Raw genomic sequence first — 18876 nt, forward strand, 5'->3', positions numbered from 1 at the left:
ATTGTGATGTTACAGCTTAAGAGTATTGATAGTAACTGGTAAAGTTAAGCTGCAGAGCAAGATTTCTAGCATGGGATTTAAAAACAAAAAACTATTGTTCTTCTGCTCCCTTGTGGAAAGTTTGGTGTAGTACAGCAATGTGTCATGCATCCCATGCAAAACAGGTACCCTCAGCCCTGAAGAGGTTAAAATTGTCTCTGTAAGAGCCCAAAGTCCACTCTATATTGCAGAATATTTTGTTATAATTTTTAATTTTATTACCCTATTTAAAACAAATGTTTTTTTCTGCACAACTTCAACTCAGGGTTCTTCAGGGATTTCTAAAATTTTTTCTGAGAGAGATCCAGTCTTGAAGATTTCTGTAAAATCTAAATGTTTATAGTCTCCAACCCTGCCAATGCTTATTTAGACTGTGTATAAAATAAAAATCACTAGTTGAAAAATTATCCATTATCATGTTTTTGAGGAAATCAGTGTGTTCTGACTCTGAAATACAGGTTGATTAAAGAAAAAATATATATAGAAAGGTACAAAGAAAAATCACCAATATTTCCAACAACCACTATTGAATCTTTCAGTTCTTTTATTACAAGTTATTTTTCTAAACATATTTACCATTGTTGTACAAAGTAAGCAATTAGTAAACAGTTGCTGAATATATAGGAATATATATATAAGCATTTCCTCTTTGTATTAAATGTCCCTTGTAAATATAATTTTAACCTCTTAAAATATTTATTCAAATTAATGTGTAGTTAAACATGTCTCATTATGTTTTTATGGTACATGATAAATCTTAAGATAGCTTCCAGAAAGTTTATACTCTTTTATATCCCTACTGGTAGGATATAAAGTTATACATCTCACTAAACCCTCACCAAAACTGAATAATATTGTTTATGTTTTTACTAAATTGAAGGATGGAAATGTATTTCATTTAAATTTCCATCCTTTCAGTTATCCACGTATGTGTTTATATATATATACATACACATATATGCATGTGACCTGCATACACACATATATAGGAAGGTGATGTGACTGGCATTTTAGTTTTGTTTATATTCTGCTCAAGTTTTAAGATTTTTGTATAAGCAAACATCCATATTTTCATTTGTAATTTCTTCCATTGCTTTGAAGCTTTAAAAGTATCACCATCAGCAATTTGATAATCACTTGTATTTTTTTATGGTTTGATTTTTTAAAAAATCACTCATATAATATGAGCCATACTAGAAACTTCACATGAAGCATTCTTTAGGTATACAGTAAATATTCATTTAAATTTAACATGTTTCAGGGGAAACCCAATTTCTTCATAGGGTCAAGTATTATCGCAGCATATGTGAAAAATCAGGTTATTAAAAATACATTTTTTTCTTAGAAAACATCATGGTGCATAGGCTAATCATTTCAAAGTCCTACAACCTGATTAGCATTTCTTAAACATAGCTGGTATTATCTGGACTCTTCCTAAACTGGCACAAAATATGAAACTACAAAAAGAACTTGGAACCTGCAGCCATTCAATTTTGGTGACTAAGAAACCAACAAGTTAGCCTCAAGAAACTTTTAAGACTATTTCTTCATCTCCAGCTCTTTTAAAGTGTATGAGAATGTAGGTAATGAATTGCAAATAAAATATTGCTCATAAAGGAAATTACTTGAGAGATTTCAAAATGACCAGCTAACTTGGTTGATAACTCCATAAATGCAGGGAAACATGATATTAGTATTAGTCAAATGCAGTATTAGTCAAATTTCCCTGTTTCTGCAGGGAAACAGATTACCTGTTTCTGTGGAATTCAGTGTTTTTTAGGTGAGGTGTAAGGCCCAGTATTTCACAGATTTTTTCCCATTGAATCTTGCTTTCATTAGACTGAAAGATGGATTCTAACAGATAAATTAATCAACAAGGAGAAAGTGCCTAAGGTATATTTTGCTGGGCATAGACGAGATAAAAGAGGATTATAAAATTTGCTCAAGCAGAATGCAATAACACTGAGTGCTTATTATGTGCCAGGTTCTGTGGTAAATTTATATGTCAGCTTTTAATCCTCCTATAGCAACTGTATGAAATAGCTACTATTATTATCCGTTTAACAGCTGGGTAAAATGATGCTTAAAGTTGTTAATTAACATGTCCAAATTCACGCAGTTGATAAAAGCCAGAGCCAGCGTTCAAACCAAGGTCTCTGTGATGCCACCAGTTTTAAACTTTTACTATCTGTGCTATATTTCTGGGGGGTAAACATCTGTGAGCCAGATTAAATCTGCTATAGAAGAAAGTTTTCATTAAAAGTCTTGAAGGTAGAACTTGAATAGATAAAAAGAAGAGAGGACAGTATTTTTTTTTTTAAGGGGGAACAGTGAGACCAAAGGCAGGGAGGTATGAACGAACACATAAGGGAAGTAAAAAAAAAAAAAAAGGCAAAGAACTTTTTTTTAACTGTATGCCAAATATTTTACTGTTTTTAAGAAATCCTGTGCTTTTAAAACAATTTTAAAAACATACGAAAGCACAAAAGGAAATTAAAATCATCTATAACCCCACTTCTCAGAAATATATAAACATGGATTTTAATACTATCATATTGCATATAGAAGTTTATAATGTGTTTTTATTTTAATATGTCACTCATGTTTTATATCCCTACTGTATTAATTATATACTTATTTTTGTTAGAAATCTAATTGACCTCTTATAGATATGTAATGAAAACATACACCAGATTTGGTTTATTTTCATTTTTCCTTGCAATATTAACAAATGGTTAGTTACTCAGCATGGATTTTTGCCTTTTATCAACACAGTGAGTCCCTGAAAGACTCTTGAGTCACTGAAAATGTTTTCCTTTGCATATGTTATTACATCTGGTATTCCTTTGTCAAGTCTCTTTCAACCGTTTGGATTAATTTTGTTTTAGGTAGGGTTTTCCATTAGCTCACTCTATTATTTTTCTTTTAATAGGTAGGTTTCACCCATTTTCATACTGTCTTGCTTCTATTATCTTGTTTTAAGCTTGCTAATTTTAATGTTTCTTACAATTTCTTTTCTATTCTAATTCTTTTTGTTGTCCTGATTGTTTTCTCCTCCTCACCCTCTTATTCTGCAGCTTCTTCCTCCTTCAGTGCTGAGTAGCCAGTAGTCCAAATAAAGTTCATCATAAAATTAAACAACAATAATTTTTAAGACAAACAAAATTTGGAACATGTGTTTAAGTCTATAAAAAGCCTAAGGCAATAGATCTGTTTTCAGAAATTGTTTTATTTTTTTCATAAAGTCCAAATCAATGCAGCATTAGTCAAATCAAATTAATTGGTGGGAACAGATTCCAAATCTGTGAAAAATTATTTTACATGTAAAAAAATGGCAAAAATGATCACCTTGAATATTTTCCAAATGTAAAATCAGAATTATTTACAAGTTCTACAGGGTTCACAAGTATATAAATTAATTTGTTTAAAATTCTATAAGGATTTACACCCCACTGATAAATTGGGATGGGGAGGTCAAGAAATATGTTATCTCTTTTGTATGACATTTTTATAATTATATCATAATGTACTGTGAAACTTAAAGATTGTGAAATAAGAGTGCACAAGGTTATACCTAACCTGTTTGAAAGAAGCTTTATCATTTTCAGTGACTAAGTCATGGAAAAATCCAACAATAATTTTTCATGAGAAAAACAGAGGTCTCGAAGCATTTGGGAGTAGGCATTAATTAGGCTGGGTTCTAATCCTCTGATTTTCTCCAGGAAGCAGTATGATATCATCCACTATGCACTTAACCATCACATACCCAGTGAGAAGTACAGGCAGAGCAAGGTAACACTTCCAGTTTTTAGAATGGAAACAGTGAGGAGTCTTAAAATGACTTCCCTAGAATCATCATACTATTTACTGGAAGTGATCATGTAACTGAATCCTAGGACACTTGACTCCTTAACCCTTATACATACAGAATGTGTTAGTTTAACCAAGGGAAAATGTGTCCATTCTTTTCTCCATAACACTGAGGTATTATTTTTATTGCTTAGATATTAAAGCCACAAACAGTTGAACATAAGTTTTTTGAATGAAGTTATAAAAAAGTCTTTATATATATTGAATTCCCTCAGGTCTATACAGAAAAGGCAATATTTTATGTGCTCCAGTCTTTTTTTAAATTTGAAATAGAATCCATTTAATTACAAAGAAAATGAGAATTTTCCAAAGCTAAGATGATCTCAGGCAGTGACAGCATAACAATACAAATCCTTTGAAAGATGTGTTTCAGAATGCAACCTGACAAGTCCTTGTACTCCTTTCTTACTGTTCTATTTCCCAAAAAGGGAATATTGCTAAGAAATAATTCACTGGGTTCTCCAGAAAACCTTTCAAATACTCTACATTGGCTCTGTCATCATTAGACCCAATACGCTTATGTAAACTAAGTAAATACCAATGTGAACCTCAGACTTCTGTGAATTGTCACTTTAACTTCAGGGTTTGACATGCTAAAGCATATATTTTCTTATTCTGGGATCCTAGCCTTGTATTTAGGACATTTTTGATACGGAAGCTGTTGGCGGGTCCTCTCTGTCGTCATGTTTCCTACAAAGTAACTTGGAAAACTAGGCATCATGAAAAATTCTAAACAACAGTAGGAAGTCCTTGCATTTTGTGGGAGGACTTCTGTGCCTCTTGCCGCTTCAAAGGTCTTGGGAGACCCCACCTGGCTCTGGGCACCTGAAGCCATCAGAGGAGGTAGATGCCCGGCTTGCTGGGTTTGAGGCTTGTGTTTCCTTCTGCCTGAGAATATTTTCACATTTTTCCACGGTTGATAGACTGTTATTGGAATCACGTATTTATTTAACCTTGGGTTCTGCAAACTTTTTCCATAAAAGGCCAGGTAACAAATATTTTAGACCTTGTGGGCCACACAGTCTGAGTCTGTTGCAGCCCCAGGCAGTAAGTGAATGGATGTAGCTGTGTTCCAATAAATATTTATTTACATAAACCGGCAAATTAGAAAAGAACCATCGCAGGTGGAATTAAAGCATCTGTGATGTCTCCTTTTCCTATTCTTAATCTTCAATGGGTTGAGATCAAGCCAAAAAAACCCAAAAAACAAAAAGGTAAAGAAAATAGATTTTTAAAGGAATGAGAAGGGAAGTCTGGGATTTATAAATAGGCCACACTCATTGCTCTTTGCAGGACTCTGTTTACTAGTACGACACTCTGTCATCCAAATGCTGAATACCAAGTCCTAGTCTCCTATAACTAACCTTCATAAACACTGCTGATACAATTTTGTCTGCAGGTGTCACCTCCCTTCAGTCTATGTATTTATGTTCCTGTTAAAATATATAGTAAACAGGGGAATATTTCTCCATTAAGGAGTCTGTGTCATTTTTGTCTCCGCCACATGACTTTTCACTTACTTATCTGGCTTTTCTGCCAAACACTAATAGCATTTGGACACATGACCATTGCCACATTAAAATGAGAGACAAACGAATGCTTTTTGCATGTTCAGTGCTTCTCTTTGCTTATAATTTCCTGTCCACCACAGTACATAAATAATTAAGGTATATTTCCCCTTTAATGGCCCATAAATTTGATTACCATTTGCCTTGTTCCTTGCTTTTATGAAACAGTGTTCTTCTCATTTTCAAAATGTTTTGAATAATTTAAAAATTGTTTCAAAAGTGTAACATTTTTCCAAGTGTCATCTAAAAAATTTGGGTTGGTTTTACTACTTATAAGTCTAGTGCCTTAATCAACCTCCATATTTTGAGTATTTACTGTGGCCAAGGCATTATATTAAGCACTGTACCAAACTAACATCTGCCATCCAACTGGAACTAGTAGATAGAAATTTGAGACAAATATGAAAGGTACATTTTTAACCTACCAACAAAATCAGTTAGACATAGGATATTGTCCACAATTATCTGCATACCACGCTCTATTCTCTGCTTTACTTTGCAAATAGAGATTTAGATTTGACGTTCTCAATAGCAGATATACTGGTATATTCTGAGAAAAACATCATCCAAACTAGTTATTTGTGTAGTGAAAATAGGAATACGAGCTTCTTTGGTACAGCATGAAGCGTTCAGAATCTAATATTTCCTTAGCTCAGGATTGTGCCTAAGTGGAAAATTATTTATGTAGTTGAGATTACAGAGACTACATAATCTTATACTCTTGATTGGTTTTACTTTAACACTATAAAATTAGTATTTCTCATTATAAAATGATTTTGAATCATCTTTTTAATCACTGCTGGATAGCTCAGTGAAAAATGAGATACCATTCCCCTTTTTTCAAAGTTTGGGTGTGTCTGTTTTTTAAAGACAAATGTTTTTAGAGCAGTTTTAGGTTCACAGAAAAATGAGAGGAAGGTGGAGAGATTTCATGTATACTCCCTGCCTCCACACAGCATAGCCTCCCCTGCTATCAATATCCCCCACCAGAGTGGTACACTTAATGAACCTGCATTGACACATCATTACCACCCGAAGTCTATAGTTTACATTAGAGTTCACTGTTGATGTTGTACATTCTATGCATTTGGGCAAACGTATGATGACACATATTCATTATTACAGTATCATATAGAGTATTTTCACTGCCCTAAAAATCCTCTGTGCTCTACTTGGCAACCACTGATCTTTTTATTATCGCCATAGTTTTGTCTTGGCCAGAATGTCTTATAGTTGGAATCATACAGTATTATATATATATTTTTCACTGTGTAAATTATGATACAATAAAATATTTACCCATATCAAGATTTTCCTACACTCAGGATTATTTTCTTAGGTTAGATTCATATTCATGATGGATGAAAGGGACATCATTAGCTCTTTCATTTTAAAAATTGACTATTTTAGTAGGTAGAATGTAGAACCATATATTGTTACTTTGATGAGAAAAATATGACTCTATTTTTAACATTTTTATTTCTTTGATTTCTACTAATGTTGAACCTTTTTTTTCTTCAAAATTATTAGCAATTTGATTTTCATAATTGTGCATTATTTGTTATGTCAATTGCTCAGTTTTATACAAAGGGTTTTAACATTTTTCTTAAACATTTATATTGAGCTTTTAAAATAAGTTGCCATCTTTATTACATTTCTAAATTTATTGTTTGCCTTTTAATTTTCCTAGTTATATTTTGAAATTCAGAAATTTTGTGATTTATTCCAGTCATTTATATCAACATCATTTAATGATTTTTTTCTGCTTTGAAACTTAGGAAGCCCCCCTCCCCATACTTGAAAAATTATTCATCTCTTTGTTCCTCTAGGATTTTATTGATTAATTAATTTTATATTTATTTCTGTAATCCAGCTGGAATTTATTTTGCTGCATGAAATAAGATGAATATATAAATTTATTTTCCCATTAGCTAAAAAATAGCATGAGCATCATTTATCCCTTCCCCAGTGCTTTATGATGTTCTTCATCATATATTACATGTTATATATGACAAGATCTTTTTTTGAATCATCTAGTAGAGAGGTCTCCTCAAATTTTTGAGCACACATGCCTAGCATGCACAATTTGTGCATGCACCATCAATATATGACTTTGCTTTTATGAAGACCTACACTAGGACCTGTTTGCACTAACCAAAAGAAGTTCTAAGAGGATTTTTGCTTTCAAGAAAAGAGGTGAAAAGTGAAAATAGTGCTCAGTGTTTATTTTGCAGTGAGCTGTTATAGAGGTGACATGCACTCTTAGCATCACCAAGTTCCTTCCCGGGAACCACACACAACATCTCAGCATCCAGCCATCATAGCTTTGAATTGTGTGGGTGAGCACCTGTGCTTTATCTCCATTTATTTCGTGCATCCTTTAGCGAGATGTGTCCTAACGTAATTCCTTCTTCGCTTTATGCCATTCTGGCTTATGAAAGGTTTCCTAGGAACACTCCATTTTTGGATAGTGGGGGAAAGCTGTATTTTTTTATTACATACTTGCACTACTGTCAATCCATATGTTAAGTAACACTTATATTAATTTGTATCTTGAAATCAAGTGAAAACATACTTTCTAATTTTTTTTATCCCACCCCTGGTGAATTTTTTTTGCATGCTACAAACTACTTATCATATGATTTCTATTATTTTAGCTTAATAACAGACTTTTATTTCCCTATATCTAGTTTCTCCCTCAGGATTATTCTTTCTTCAAACATTTATTTGACATTCACTTACACATAAACATGTGTATCATTTTGTAAATTTCCTGAAAAATCCCATTTGGACTATAATTGTACTGTAGTTTCACTCAATTTATATATATTTTTTCCTTTGACATCTTTAGATGGTGTTCTGATTCTCAGTGTATATAGCTTTTGTCATCTTTATGTCTCTTGGTAGGATTTTGAAAATGAGTCTTAAAGATGGTTAATGTTACTTAATCCTAGGCACTGTATATGTGTATTTGCAGGTATAGGGTGACTATATAATTTTATCATCCAAACCATTTCATCATCATCATTATTATTATCATTATCATTATTATTATTATTATTTGGCTGTGGGGTCTTAGTTCCCTGACCATGGATTGAACCTGGGCCCTCAGCAGTGAGAGTGTGGAGTCCTAACCACTGGACTGCCAGGGAATTCCCCAAACCATTTCACTATTGAGAGTGAAAGGGAACACTATTAATTTTAACACTGGGGACAGCAGGGATAAATGGGACTCTTCTAGGGAAACCAGGCCATTTGTTAACTCTGGGAACCTAGAAAGCTTTTCACATTGGAGAACGCAGGTATAGACAGTTCTTGCAATAACTTTTTCTGTGAAGGAGAGGAATAAGAGAGAGTGGTAGATGTAGGGCAACACAGGATCAAATAATGATGTTTATTTTTAATTGAACCTGCTTAAATGTTGATAGGGAGACCGCAGTAAAAATAGAGATGGTCAAATGATATTAGAAGGTTGAGTAATTAACAAAGAGAGGTCTGTGAAGAGGTCACAAGGGGTAGGATTCTGACCAGAGGAGGAGGAGTAAGCATTGTGCTTACAAGGAAAAAGGGAAAGATAACTTCATATGTAAATAAATTTGCAGGTAGAGGCTAGGTAGCTGATGTTATTCCCATCACTTGTCAAAACATATAGGACTATACAATATTGAAAATACTCAAGAAATTTATCAAAAACATCATATGCACCTGTTTTGGAAATGGGATTTAATGTTTTTGTTTTTGTTTCATTCATAATTTCAGTGAAAATCATTACTCATTAAAATAACCCTGCAAATGTATATGTATGTTTTTGTAATGTCCATCTATATTTACTGTTATAGTGTCATTTTATCACTTTTCACATTTAATTTTTTGGCCCCCATATGTCTTCCAAAGATACAGTCCTAAGAGAAAGAGTTTTACACATAAGTAAGAGGCAGCATACTCCTCTAGTTTTTATTTCATCTCTTTTAAATCCTTGTCACTTCATTAATTGCATTTCTTTGAAAAGGTATGCATAGTTTTTGCTACATTAAGTTGTTATTTGTGCATTCTGCATAGCACTTCTGTTTGGCAGTGTATGTTGTGTTTAACCCTTGTCCCTTTAGAACTTACTTAGCCTAAAAAAGAGACTACCAGAAGACATAGTTTCTTGACCTAGTTTTCCCCTAATGCCAGGCATTTGTTTACCATCTTCACGGTTTTGTTCATACCTGTTGTATCACCTCTACCATCATTTACTTCACATTTTTCTTTGAATCAGCCCATGACTAATATCTCCACTTACTTTTATTTTGTTCTAGGCAGTACTACCTAGATATCGCAGTTTTGTTGTGCTAGCTATGGTTTTAGAATATGAATACGTACTATATATAATATATACAAAGGCATATAACTATAAAAAAGTAGCGTAACAAACCAACAGGGAGATATTTGGGGTGGAATGTTTTTCTTTTCAAATAAACTGGATGGCGTGGCATCCTGCCTATTTCATTTACTAATGGGATCTATGATTTCTCTCTCCTTACTTTTTCTACCATCTACCTTAATTCATAAATGACTAGACTGGATATAACATGTTTATGTTTTGAAGTAAGCCATTTTAAAGCCTTTCTTAGCACTAACAAATAGGCATTTTTATAAAGGAAAGAGTGCTTAACACCATCTCATTTTATATAAAAAGTCAAAATGATATGTTTAAGACAGTATCCCAATTTTGAAGGATTGTTTGCCAAGGATAATTTATTGATTCTAAAGCATTAAAAAAAGGATCAGATATCAGATTTTTTCAATTTTAAGCAAAATTGATATTTGGAGTTGAAAAGAGAAAGTGTTATTACAGAGTAGATTTTCTTGTGCAACTGATACTAACAACAGGGATACAGATATCCAAGACTGAAAGAAAATTCTTTGGCCATAAAACGCCATCAACAGAATCCCTGCTGTAAATCATAGTAGAGATTTTCCAAGTCTCACCAAACACACAAAGACCATTTCTAACCATTTTATCTGAAATACTGTATCAGATTAATGGAGGTGTCATATTCAAGTGTGTTAGCTATTGGAGTTTGCACTGTGGCCTTACAAATTTCAGGACTGAGATGAAGGTCCTTTGAGTTTGCTAGGGAGACAGCATGATACAGTATAACAAGTGTTGAATCTGAAAGTTAGTAACCAGTGTTATCTTACATCACTTCAGCATTGTTTTTGATTAGTTAGTTTTGTTGATTATAAAATGGGAACAATAATGATTCTTCTCTAGGTATTTTGTAACATAAATGATAAGATGTATATGCAACAGTTCTGTAAAGTACTACACATCTATACGTTTTCAGTGCTCTGATAATAGTATTTAGCCTTTCTTTGGATGTGGTAATAGACTTGCAAATTTGCAAGAGACTTTCCCAAGGAGTAGCTTTGCCAACTTCCCACAGCTGTGCACCAGACCTACTGACTTGTTTTCACCAACTTTCATTGCTACCTAGCTTTTAAAGTGTACTACTTTTGCTATGGAACAAAGCCTACATACTTTTACTCATTCAATACAAATTTATCGCTCACCTATCCTGTGAAAGAATGTGCTAGGTGCTAAAGTTTCAAAGGTGAACGTAATGAAATATTGTTTTCAAAAAGGTCAGGATATAGTCATGGAGATAAAGTCATAAACAATTTCAGTGCATTGAGTTCAGGAAAATGAAAGTAAACCACACTGTTGCTATGGGAAAACAGAGGCCTAGGCCACTCAACCTAGGCTGGTTAGGGAAATCTTCCTGGAGGAGGTAAGATCTGAACTTCATCTACTGTGTATGTATCAAATACAGTTCTAAGCGCTTGAGATATATGGTAAGCAAAATTGGGATCGTTCCTGCCTTTAGCACTTATATTCTATCAGGAGAGACAGACAATCTGATAATCGCTCAAATAAATATAAAATCACAACCATGGTAATTGATGCAAAGGAGAGGTACCTAGTACTAGGAGACCTTGTAATAGGCATTTTTGTTTTAGTTTCAAGTTCGGTTGGGGGAAGTCTTCCCTCATAGAGTAACTGAGATCTAAAGGATGAATAGGAGTTGATTGGTTTAGGTTGGGCCATAGACTGATTCCAGGCAGAAGAAATAACATATTTAGGAGGGAATGTAGCCATTGGAGTCTTTGAGAAGAACCCAATATATAGCAGCCCTTTCACTGTCTAGGTTTAGAGTAAATTCAGGAGAGAAAGAAAAGGTAAAGGAGTCGGACATAAAGTATCATCTTTATTAATGACAAAGTTGTTATTGGAGAATGTTGCATATGTGTGAGAGTCAAATTCACTTCCTGTTATTGAATACCAGGATTAGTCAGATTTACTTGCCTAGTTAAAAAAGATTGTAGACTACTTATGGTCTCCACAGAAGAGAAGCCTTTTAGGATATTTACAACACGAAGAAACAGAGCATGACTTGAACATTGTGTAGGGTGAGTGGAAAGAGTATGTAGAAGGGAAAGGTTGAAGATAATAGAAATGGGGATGAATGATGAACCAAAGTTCTGGAGGAGGCAGGTGGACAGGGACTGGACTAGTGTGAGAAGCGCGAAGGGTCCAGGGCAGAGAGTTTAGGGACACACTCATTCTCAGCATCGTTCAAGTAAAGGGTTGGTATCTGAAAGTGAGTGCTGCTTAAGTCTTGTGCCCAGCACACCTCTCTTGCCTTATCCTAGTCCTTGTCCTGCTGAAGGGCCTGAGAGTGAAAGCAGAGAGGAGGTGCTGGCCCTGAGAAAGAGCAAGGATATGTCATCCTCTGAGACTGGAATAACGACGTGGGAATGGAGATGTATGCAGATAATGGAATAGTGTACAAGAAGTTAAGGGAGAATAGATTGGATGGTCTCATGTTTCATGATGATGAACTAGGAAACGAAGTCAGCAGCTTAAAATGAGTATGGAGTGTGAGAGCCGTGCATATTTAGAGCATGTTGACAAAGGAGGAGGGGTACTCAACATGCAGGCCTTTGTTAAGACTGAAAATCAGTCTGTACCACTGATTATGTCCACTTGTGTATAGCTGCCTGGGTTCATGAATGGCAGAGGCATGATATAGCACCAGTCCAGGGAGGAGGTCAGTCCAGGGAAGAGGTTTTACAAAGTGAGTATGATGGTGGATAGGAGTAAAAGGTGCTGGTGAGAGAGGAGTTCAGGTGATAAACCTTGGGAACCAGGTATTTTGTAGAGACAGGAGAGGCCAGTAGGGTGATAATTGACTGCGAGAAAATAGTAAGATCAAGGGAGACAATAATGGTCTCAGTGAAGCTGAAGAAGAGAGAGGTGGCTGGAGTCGGGTTGGGTGTATAAGATCTGAGAACACCAGTGATTTATTTGTATTCTTTTCAGCAGATGAGTCTGTTCCAGATTGTTTCTGAGTGAAGTCCTAGATGCAGATGGCTGTGGATGTATAGCAGTGAAAGTCAATGAAGTGTAAAAGATGAAGGAACTGAGAAGCTCAGTGGCTGCATGGTAAGTCCACACAAACCGTGAATTGCCCTAAGATGATGGATGGATTAGATTGCACATATTGTAATCCTCATTCCAAATGGCTGGTGAATATTAGTGCCTCAGGAGGAGGCCTGTAGATGACAGTAATGAGTGGGGTTAGAGCATGATTCAGTGATGTAGCATGAGTTTCAAAGAAGCAAAGCCTTTTTGTAAAAAAAAATATGAGTGTAAAAATATGTGGAATGTTGGATAATAAGCAGGCTCTGATTAAGAAAGCTTCAGAGGAATGGTGTCCTCCAAGGAAAGTCAGGTTTCAGTTGACTTCAGTGAAGAATTTGAGTATGTAGGGGATGTAGGAGCATACCACTGAATGAGGCTCATAGAGGACTTGGTGGAAAGTTTTTTTATTTTTTTTTTGAGTGGGAGGGAGTTCTTGTGTCATTGAGAGAAGTACAGAGTAGTATGGAAAGAAGAGTAATAGGGATGTATGTGGACTCTATTATCACAATGACTTGGCTTAAATCCTAGCTCCACCAGTTAAAAGCCCTGTAATCGTAAACAAGTTATTAACCTGAGTTCCTTGTTTGTAAAATGGAGTTATAATATATGCAGCTCATAGGATTATTGTAAAGAGTAACAGATTAATGCATGTTTACTGCTTAGCATGTAGTAAGTGGTAAATAAAAGTTATTATAAGGATCAGTTATTATTATTATTATTATTATAAGGATCAATAAGGAGATGGCCAAAGATAATAGAGACATGAGGCCTAGTGGCATTAACTGACTTCAGTTCTAAGTTATAATTAGAAGCCTGGGGATGTTTGCATCGTGGTCTAGTATGAGATTCTTAGGCCAGCACTTTGGAGAATGGTGATGGGGCATCAGTGGACATGCCAGAGCTGCCAGTCTGGTTCACTGGCTTTTCTCCTAGTTGAAGTCATATCTAGGTGAAGACTTAGGGAGTATGAAGAAAGATTAATTAATTGCCATTTAAAATATGTTCTATTATTATTCTGTGGTTATGGCTAAGTAGAATTGTTTTCTTCACAAGGATTCACTGGGGTTCTAAGCCACAGAAGTGAAGAACTTCTGAGATCTATCATGTGTTGATTCTGTTTCCAAAGGAAGTAGTGCAAATACGTAGTTCCCTTAGTCTCGGGAAGTGGAGTGCTTCAATTCCAAAAAATATTTCTTGAACGCTTTCTATGTGCTTAGTATTGATAGCTCTGCTAGATCCTAGCATTATTAGGAGTATATATTACTCACTTTTGATATCCTTCTGTGAAAACCCTGAGTTCTGCTACAGTGTCTGATGGAGAATAAGAAGCAGCAAATCCACTAATTTTGAAAGATATTCTCAGCTTAGAATTAAATCAAATAGAATAGAAAAATCTCCCTCCAGTGTCAGGTTTGAGCTGTATGACCTAAACCCCTAAACTCTTAGCCTTATCTACCATCTCCTTCCTCTATCTTTAAATACTTTTTATTTCTTTTTAATTATGAAATATAACAAAGATGGAGAAAAGTATAGAGGAGAATATTAATAGCTAATACTCCTCCTAGTGTTGACTTTGTACCAGGCACTGTTCTATGTGCTTAACATGTATCAACTCATTTAATCTATAAAACAATGCTACGAGATAGGTTGTTACTATTATTCCTATTTTGTAGATAAAAAAACAGTCTCAGAGAGATAAATATGTAAACAAATATGTAATTTATCCAGGATCGCACAGCTAGTAGGCTTAACTGCTTACACTATACTGCTTTTCATGTGTCATCTTTAACAAGTCTTAACATCTTGCATATTTGCTTCAGATCTTTCTTATGGAAAAAAATTACAGAATAAAGTTCAAGTTCCCTTGTCAAGTACTCCTACCCATTTCCTCCTTTTTTGTCTTCCCAAAGGTAACCACTATCTTGAATTCAGTGTTTATCAATTCCATGGATGATTCTACAAGTTTTCTATATATATATTTATGCACAAAGAATACATAAATTATTTTGCAGACTTTTTATAGTTTGTTTTTTACTCTTAACATTTTTGAGATGTAGCCTTATTGATATATAGAGTTGGAGGCTGTTCATTTTTAGAATACTCCAGTGAACATATACTGTACCTATTCTGTTTATACTGTACCTATTCTTCTATTCCTATCCCTTGCCCATTTTTCTGTTTATTTTACAAGATTTTTAAAGTTTCGCTTTTTTATATCCATCTACTCTTATTTCACTCATCCTATTGTCAGTAATTTCTTTTTTTAAATGAATGTAATTGCTTTGTCTTTTTGATCACCCTAAAAATACTTACGTTAAAGTCTTTCTCTAATTCAGAGATCAGCAAACTTTTTCTGTAAAAGACCAGACAGTAAATATTGTAGGATTTGTGGGCCAGACTCTGTTACAAGTACTGAACCCTGCCATAGTAGTGCAATAGGAGCCAGAGACCATACGTACATGAATGGGCATGGCTGTGTTCCAATAAAACTTTATTTACAACAACAGGCATTAAGCTGGATTTAGCATGAGGGCCACTGGAATGACTGTGCTCTACAACTAATTTCATCTGGAGTAAATTCCTGTTCAGATGGTTGATTTTATTGATTAGTCTTAGCAATATATGTCTCTGTGTATTTTAGATTTTGGTTTCTCTTTAAGGGGAACCTTTTTTTCCCCAACAATTGGCTCCACCCAGTCACAGAGGCCTCTACTCCAGTCCAAAGTCATGTGATTTCTGTGATATCTCACCCTGACAAAAGAGGTGATACCCCTTTCCTCTAGACTATTTATGTTATATATAATTCTGTCATTGAATATATTATACTCTGTTTCTGGCAGGGGAGAGAGGTCGGGGGAGGAATTAAACACATTTTTTTCTAGGATGTTTTTAATTCCTTGGGAACAGGGTCTGTGTATTATTTCTGTATGCCTAGTACTAGCAAAACATTTGCTGGACCATTTGGTATATTTTTCATTATGCGTTTTAGAGGAATGTAAATTTAAAGAAAACAATAAAATTTAGTCAAAATACTTGATTTAAAAAGGTTTCTCACCTTCCAATATTATACACTGTTAACTGTGAAGTAGAGAACCTTAAAAGATATTTATAGACTCTTACTTTCTTGCTACTTGGTTAATGAGAATTGACCTAAAATGCGTTCTTCCAATAAGGAGTATTCTGACAGACTCTTAAAGAAACTTAATTAGGGTCAAGACTCTTCCTTTAGTATAATAACAGTGATTATAATTAATAATTGTACATACATTTTATCTAAATACAATTTGTACCCATTTACTTGAGAACCCTTGTACACAGAAAAATTGCGTGAAAAGTTAGAGAAGTCTCAGAAGAGTTTCAAATGAAGTGATTAGCACTGAGGACATAATTGAGAGGCTGTTAAAGGGAATATTTCAAAGAAATGCCTTTCAAATGAAAGTCTTATTATATAGTAGTTAATGTTATTTTCTGACCTAAAAAAATCATTGAAGGTTTGCTTGTATGCGGTTGATTATCAATTTGCTGATTAGGTTTAATTGCTCATAATTTGTATTCTTTCTCTGCTTAATGCCAATGTCATGCAGTGGACCTTGCCTATTTTTAAGTGGTTTTCACATCAGAATTTCTCTTTTATATTTTGTTAAAGATATTCCACTTCTCTTTCTCTATCTGTTATTATATTTTAAGTTAAAGGCTGCACTATTATTTTACAGCAATGTGATCACAAGTTGAAGAGTTTGTGCAAAATTTAAGAAACCATTTGATAAAGAGTTTTAAAGTGGCACCATTCTGGAGTTTAGGGTCTTTCCTTATTTTGTCATTTCAGTTGAGGCCGTCCTGTATTTATTGTAGTCAACACATGTAAGTTATGTATGTGATCTATATGTGTCTCTGACCAAAGGGTAAAATGTAGAGTATCAATGTGCATTCTCACCCTTGAGGAAACCCCATTATTTTAGAGAAAAAAAGCCAACCCCATGTTATAGTCATTTTTGACTCCAGGGGGCAGTGTAAAATAAGAAATGATAAGGCCTTACCTAGTTGCAGTTTATATTTAATGTAATTATCAAAGCCAGAGGGAAATGATGGATTTTATGAAGCCAACCAGGATTTCACTGCGTAAGTTATATCATTCTGAGATGGCTCTTTAGATGTAGGATCCAGAGTGTCCATTTGAATCCTCATATGGAGGCTAATAACGGCTTTCCTGCCATATTTCAGTGTTCTCATCTGCAATCCTTTTATGATTTTAACCCAGACAATGTGGTCCTCTAAAGACTTGTTAAAAAAAAATTCTCTATATTTCAAATGAACCTTTCCTATGTGTAAACATGAACAGGCAGGCTCACACATACACATATCCCATAGACAGCCAGAGAGATAAGAAGCCGTTAGCATACCATTATGGCTATATACTTAAGCAGCTGATATACTGAAATGGTGGTAACAGAAGCTGTTTATTGAGTGTTACTCAATAGCAGGCACTGTGCTAGGAGTTTTGTATATTAAACCTCATTTAACTTTGTCATAAAATCTTATTTTTACAGATAAGGAAATTGAATCTCAGTAATTTACACAATGACTGCCAGCTAGCAAATGGCTCATGAGGATTCAAATACACATGTTCTTTTTATTATGGTAACCTATATGCCTATACCCTACATAACACATACTTTGTTCAAGAAGTAATAAATACCAGTTGGAAACAGATTTTATGATCCCATTCTGTGTGTCTGTTTTAGTGCCACAGCAGTTAATTTAAAAGATGCTCAGTTTTTCTTTGAGAAGGACAATTTTACCACTTGAGTATTTTCTCTTTCTTGCTAAAAATCACATCTAATGAATTTTAAGAGGCTACCTTGCCCAACTCCTAAAACAGTTCTGGCCTCACAGCATAGGTTCTGGTTGTGCAGGCTAGATTTCGTTAAGTCATATTAGAAAGACATGTAAAGAACATTTTTGGCTAAAGAAGCAAGGAATTAATATTTGGCCTTTACTATCCTATGATCAGTTCATTGCACATCCTGCCTTATCTACTTCACAGAAGAACGCTAGGGACATCTGAGAGGATAAGCACTTGCAGTTCTTTTTATTAAAAAAAATAAGCAAACAAACTGAGCTCTGCCTTCATTTATGCCTTTACATTACCAAAGATTACATACAATTATAATGTGTGCAGAATGGATTAAATTAGGAATTAAGATTCATTAATGGTGATTGCAAATCCCTGAAGATCATGGGGGCTTAAGGTAACCAATATTGATAAATGTTGTAAAATACTTATCAGTGCTTAGAATGATACATTGTTAGACCTGTTATAGATCATAAAGTTCACTTACTCTAACTCCCTCCTTTCTGATGTGGAAATTGACCCATAAACAAGCTTTAAATTGCTGATATGTGTGCAATGTGTATCACACATTTATAAAAGTAAACATTATTATAACACCATTTTGTAAGAGGCACTGCTTACATGACCTTGACAATCCAGCCTTCTAACCTGGATTATAATCACTAGTTACATATTACTAGTCTAGATATATGTGTAACAGGAAAATTTGAAGGGGCTCTTAAACTTGTAACTTATAAAGCCAATAAAATGAGAATAAAGCAATGTTCAGGTATTAGCTTATAATTCCCATTCCCCAAGTACTGAAACCCTGAGGAAGATAAGGCTCCCTTCTTTGCTCCTTAAATCTTTCTCAGATTCTTTATCCAGGGTACTGCTTAGCATCTTTTTGGATCTCACACTTTGGGGATAGTCTCATTGGCTATCCTGGAATGATCTCTTTCTTGTAGTAGAACCTTAATTAGTAATTACAGAGGAGTCTTGGTCTCTTTAGCATCTGGAATTGTTTAAAGTTCAGATTTTTAATTAAGAATTCTTCCTCAATTGATTCTAAAGAATGCTGTTTTACTCTAAATTGG

At 34.4% G+C, this 18876-nt stretch overlaps 1 long non-coding RNA gene across 2 annotated transcripts in view; it reads left to right on the forward strand.

Moving 5' to 3' along the window:
* Positions 1-18876, forward strand: part of LOC309797200 — a 1037104-nt gene that overhangs the window by 40691 nt on the left and 977537 nt on the right. Inside the window, exon 2 of one of the 2 annotated variants that reach the window (XR_014292561.1) lies at positions 12847-12969. This is a non-coding gene — a long non-coding RNA (uncharacterized lncRNA). The remainder of the gene's footprint in view (positions 1-12846; positions 12970-18876) is intronic. The other variant, XR_014292562.1, reaches the window with a different exon arrangement.

The sequence above is a fragment of the Mesoplodon mirus genome, assembly GCF_964341445.2.
Source record: "Mesoplodon mirus genome assembly, chromosome: X".
Lineage (NCBI taxonomy): Eukaryota > Metazoa > Chordata > Mammalia > Artiodactyla > Ziphiidae > Mesoplodon > Mesoplodon mirus.